General features: G+C 37.6%; 1 pseudogene; it reads left to right on the plus strand.

The window, feature by feature from the left end:
* The first annotated feature begins 3,048 nt into the window (after window positions 1-3,048).
* On the plus strand, window positions 3,049-4,968 carry LOC137998034 (uncharacterized; annotated as a pseudogene).
* The last annotated feature ends 1,325 nt before the right edge of the window (window positions 4,969-6,293 follow it).

Here is a 6,293-nt window from a genome sequence, read left to right on the forward strand (position 1 = left end):
ATCTATCGCCCGTCGAGCAGAAATCAAAGTGAGCTGTATTTACCTAAAGTACATGGTAATTTGACACGATTGAGTTTCTTGTCTTCACGCACGCAATGAAATAGGAAGAGGTTTTCGCCTCTAAGAGCAAATATGTTGTTTGTTTCAATACATTTTTCGCTGGAAAAGTATTCTGTGGTATTTTCTGCCTTTGTGAATTATAATATCATGTTGTGTATTGAATTTTCGAGCTTAAGGTTGAAATGTGATATGGGAGAAGTTTTTTAGTATTGCTCTGTAAGCAGGAAGGGTTCACAGGCCTGTTGGAAGCGTGCTTGAGTTTCAACAAAATGAGCCCCAAAATCAGTGAAAAATTGTGACGCAGATGAATCATAAAGTAGCTGCTATTTCCAAAATGATGGAATTACCTGGTGATAAATAACGTCGTACGCGTCTTGGAGAGTAAATTTTGACTTTGCATAAACAAGAGTTGGGCGATTGTGATGTTTGTTTTGACTTCGCTCATTTCAGTGTCAAACTTTATAACACTTGACAGAAAAAGAAACTTACAAAAACCCGGTATCTTGCCATCATTTCACACAGATACTTCACTGTTTGGCGAGTAAACATGCCGCGGTAACTTAATCACGGCCGCCCGCTGAATTCCGGCATGTCACTTTCGATTTTGCGATTTATTTGAACGTAGCAAAAATCTCCCAAAATGTTTGTCGCTGATCGTAACTTTTTATATTCTATATTCATGGTTCAAAATTAATATTGTTTTCATGTCGTAAATATTTTACTCTCGATCGACCGTTCCGGAAACTTCCTTCTGCTCTTTCTAAAACTGTGTATCAATAGATATTTGCTTTTGCATCAATGTTTGTTTTGCATAAAGCAAGCTAACAAAATCTGTACTTTGCTGAGTTCGCATTTGTTAGCGTAAATAGTATTTTCGGTCAGATCCTTGTGTTTTAGTAGGGGTTTACTGTTTTTTTTCTCCTATCCTAAAACTAACCCCGCCCGAAAGGGCTTAACTTCCGGTGAATTTTAGTATTAAAAGCATTCAGATGCTCAGAGGGCACACTTATGGTGAAAAGAAGTTGTGAGGGAACTTGAAAATTATCAACATGTCAGCCCAGAAGCCAATGTTTCTCGCTTCTCTTTTATTTGTTATTCTTCGGAGACTGGAATGCTGTATTTCAATACCACACAATTCAGTGCCTTCTGATTTTCTGTAACACGTACCACAGGCAACCCAGTGTATGCTTCACGGAAGCATCTCGTTTTAAATGAGATACGGTGATTTTCCCATACAATTCTCTATATACACAAACTGTCGCATACACCACGTAATTTCAGCACGCCGGGTCAGCGCGCGTCACAAAGCTGCATTGCAATGTTTTTCAAAAATGGCGGCGGAATTCGGAATTTTTGAGAGAAGACTGGGGATGAGTGAGGTTTGGTATAAATAAGGGGTCCTCGTGCCTTCTGGGGAAGCTGTGGTGCTTCAGTCACAAAAGAACATGATAGCTTGTTCCTTCGGCTTTCAGAAGATATCAAACATGTTATGGTTTTTCTATCGAAGGACGGACTATCAACGAGTGACTTGCTTGGTGTAATGGCGTAGATTTGCTCGACATTAGAAAGGTAAGTATTTGGCTCCGAAAGAATCTAACAGTTTTCCAAACAACAGCATTTCAAAGAAATATTTTACATCTTTGAGACGTAGGGAAGAATCGTATCGTTTTTGTTTTGCTGAATTTTAGCTTACATCTGAATGCCCGGGCTAAACGCTTAACAGTGTCTTGTATATTGCACTAGGTGAACTTTTAGCATTATGCCACACACTAAGAACAGTCGATTCGATGTTAATGCCTTTATGAAAGCCCGAAAGGAAGCGAGGCAGAAAGCAGTGGAACAGTGTAGACGTTTGAGGGCAGAGCTAAGCACAAACACGAGGAAAATCAATAGACTAAAATCAAAGGTTAGTTAGGTTAGTCAGTGAGGACATACATGTATTTATTGAGCTATTTTAATTAACTGACCAAACACTGATACGTGCTGTTACTAAGCAACTAGATATTCTGAGTTGTATTTTTTAGTAGATTAGGAATAGATTAATAGATTACATGTAGTTAGTTATTTAGGTTGCTAGTTATTTTGATTGTCATGTACAGTAAGCTTAAGTTAATTAGTTTTTAGAGTAGTTAACGTGGAGATACTAGCATTAAATAAGCTACTCTGTTAGTTTGAGATTAAAGAAAGTTTATTTTTGATTTTATGTATTGATAAATAATTTTGATTTGTTCATCATTTCTGGAAAATGCTACATCTATAAGTTGCCACTTATAATAATTAATTCATTCATTCATTAATTGCTGTTAGCTTTTGTTTTATTTGTGGAATAAACATTTTGGAAGTGAATGATTAATTTAATTTTTTGTTACCTAAAGGTCAGTGAATCAGGGGAAGTATTGAGAGACTTGACTCATGTAACTCAAAATGTTCAGGTTAGTATAATAGTCTTCACTATAAGATCATTTTTTTTCAGTGCCTCACAGAAAAGGGGCTAATGTATTTTTCTTTGCAGCTACAACCTGTTACCAATGACATTAGTTCACGAACAAGATCCCCAACTATTTTGGTGGATGGGAAATCAAATATGCCACCAAGAACAGCAGCGAAAAGACGGCATGAAACAATGAAAACTGCTTCCACAATCCATGGAGGTTCTGAGAATAACTTAACACCAGCCTTTGATGGGATGTTTGACACCTTGGCAAAACGATGTAAAGTAGATAAAATGAAAGATTATGTTTTAAGTCAGAAAATTCTAACAAAGAAAGTAGTCTCGACTGCTTTTAAGGAAAATGTAAAATCTTTTGAAAGCTCGCCAGAAAATGCAAAGAGAAGCGTTGCAGTTTTCTATAGTAGTGGTGTGATGGGTAAGCGTAAATATAAGTCTGTAAGACTTGCATTATCAATGAAAAAAGGAAACAATGGGAAAAGGGAGGTCAGCTATTACTGTGATGCCGAACTGCCCTATTCCAAAATTACTGCCCTATAACAAGCTTGTCAAAGAAATCAACCAAGTCAGCATTGGAAATGTGTACAAATTAGAAGAACAGTTTCAAGGTGTTATGGAAGATGAAACAACACAAGGTTGTTTTCGAAAGTTAATTGAGTATTTGCCACGGTTAGCAAAATTTTACCTCAGAAAAGACAGAAAGGAAACCCTTCAGTGGTTTGGAAAAACTGAGGGTACTTTTTTGTTTGCAGTGGGTGGGGATGGCTGCCCATTTGGGAAGAATGAGAGTGCATGTTCCTTTCTGTTAAGTTTTATTAATGTTGGTAAGAGGGTTGCATCAAGCAATGACAATTTTATTATTTTTGGGGGTAATTGTGAGGAAACTTCACTAGTTGTGCGCAAGTACTGTCAGTTCTTGTGCAACGAAATTAGTGAGATAGAGGAAAAAGTATTTGAAATTGAGGGCCTACCTGTAACTTTCAAATGTGCCGAATTGCCAAATGACATGAAGATGTTGGCTATGCTGGGGGGTGAACTACCCAACAGTGCAAGATTTTTCTCAACTTTTGCAAATGTTTCAAAAGACAACTGCACTGATTTAAAGGGGACATTTTTATCCCACCCAAGTTTGTGACAGGCCACCAAGGACACAGACCATGTGGAAGCCTTGGAAGTATGAAGAGAGGATCAAAATTGCAAATGAGGTTGTCAAATTTAAAAAATCCTTGTCTGAGAAACAACTTAAGGAGAAACAATTTCGAAGCAAAGTCACAGTATTTTTTTACACGTAAGAATAGTCGACAAGAATTTGTACCTTTAATTGGGAAATTGATTGATCTCGCCCATGTGGAGCCTTTACATATTAAGAATAATGCATGGCAGTATTTCTTTAAGGGGGTTCTGAAAGAGGCAGTTGGAAAATCAAATCTTTCAGACAGCTGCAAAAAGTTTGCAGACATTCCAAATGATAGCATTGTCTCTAGAGTTGTAACTGCACTGAAGTTTGAGGTAAAGGCCAAATGTTTGGCAAGAAAGGTAAAGAAGTGGTACGACGAAACACAGGGTAAGGGTCAGGATCTCCAGTATAGATTTACTGGAAAAGATTCTAGGCTACTTTGCCACAATTTTATGAGATTGATTAAATGGCTTAGTAGTGAAAATGATTCTCACCAACAAAGGAAAACAGTTCTGATATTTGCATACCTTGGACTGAGACGAAGGGATTGTGTCTCACTCTTCAGTAGGTTTGATATTACTGTTGAACAGTTTACAAAACTGAGCATTAGTGCTCGTGAATATTATCGGGTGAATGCATTGTTTCTCCCTACCTCTGTAAACCCTATTGTGTAGACAATTGGACACATCATTCCTGCCCACACTAAAGAGGTACATGAGAAATATGGGCAAGGGCTTGGTATCGTAACAATGGAAGGGAGGGAGGCAAAACATATTGCTTTGAAAAAACTAAGCGAAAATACATTTTATAAAAGGTGCTGGTATGAGATTTTCAAGCATGAGTTTGTAATGTTAGTGTGGCTTCCTGAACAAGGGTTCAACCTTAGTACATACAAGCATACTGCTGTATACATCCCAGACAGGGTGTTTTCTGACCCAAGGTTTTGCTACTGCAATCTAGAAAAAGCTAGTCCCACTGATGAAAAATGTGCATTCTGTGGTGATCCAATTATGAAATTTATCCAACAGAGTGTTGAGCTGGGAAAAGTTTTACCGCAGATGTTAGGTGACACCAGGACATAGTTTTAAAAAAATCAGAAATATTTAATCACATGCAGGACTAGAAGTAGGCTTGCAAAGCAGTATGCCATACATGCATGTGGCTCAAATGTGTTGTGGGAAACATTTATTTATTTGTTTATTTAGAGTGGTTTTCAATTTAGTGTTTTAAAACCAAAACCAAACTAATCACTTAGAAATTAGACTACTCAGTCAATCTCAAACCATAGTGAAACCAAAACCAAATTGATCATTGAGGGCATCAGGAATGCATTAGGGATTTTGAGTACAATGAAAGTTGTTGTTGTTGTTGTTGTTGTTGATTGCTTTTGACAACATTTATTTATTTGTGGTGACCCATAATGTTCACTTTCATAATTTTTTAAAGAAATGGACCAAAAGTTGTAACAGATAACACATTAAATGCATCATGTTGTGGGAAACGTGTATATGCTTATACTTAATTATAAACATACATAATCTTTTTTATTTATGAGGACCCATAATAACAAAATTAATATTGGGTCATAAGTTCTAGCAGATTACACATTAAAGAAGAAGTTTAAAACTTGAGCAATGAAGTGTCAGTCTATTGGTTTTACAACAATCTATTTCAACTTTCAAAAATATATCCATATGCATTTGTAAACTTGTAGTAGCAATCAATTATAACATATGAGCCTTTCCTAGAGTAAGACAAGGTAAATGGCTTTTGGGCACTGATAACCACCCTTGCATTTCCTTTCCTGGGACCCTGAAATGTCTTTGAAAAATATTCCAGGATGGCTTCTCGGTTGACATCGCAAAGTCGAGATAAATCTCTAACCACTCGATTCTCTTCGGTGTAAACAATGATATCCAGTAATCTGCTTTCCGAATGGGTGACACCGTAAGTTGACCTTGCCTTCTTTACCATATGCAGAAGAAAAGCGAATATTTGCACTGGCAAGGCCCTTCTAACTTGGACAGTCCAAGGATTATAGGCTTTTTTCCGGGAACTGAGTCGCCTATGCAACTTTTTGGTTATTTCTCCAGCAATGATCGACCCAACTTCAGTAACCGAATTTCGCACTCTTTCAATCGAATTCTGATTATTTCGATGCTTCTGGAATAATCTCACTAGGTTTTCCTCAACTTCGTTTTCAAACAGGAAAAAGTTTTCAACATCATTATGCAGAGGGCGTAGGATCTTCGTGGCTTCCTTTATAATTTTCACACTGGCCGCCATTTTTAACTTGAATTTCATATCAATACCGCAGGCTACACATGGAGCTACCGTGGGCGCCAAACTGCACTTTTGAGACGCGCGCTGGCCTGGCGTGCAGCTTGGGGAGCCTGTGATCAAAATGGGCGTTACGCCGATTTCACGATGCCGACCGAACAGGCAAGGAACGACATGTTTTTAAAGTGTTTAAAGAGAAAAGGAAATTGCGAAAGATTTTTGTTGGCGTAAGTTTTTATGAATGGATTTGAATTAAAACAAATCAAATGGCCAGGAAACTCCTGACAGTTTTGGTCGCCAATTTTCTTTTCTACTCGCCACGGTGAC

The sequence above is a fragment of the Montipora foliosa genome, chromosome 1 (genome assembly GCF_036669935.1).
Source record: "Montipora foliosa isolate CH-2021 chromosome 1, ASM3666993v2, whole genome shotgun sequence".
NCBI classification, from domain to species: domain Eukaryota; kingdom Metazoa; phylum Cnidaria; class Anthozoa; order Scleractinia; family Acroporidae; genus Montipora; species Montipora foliosa.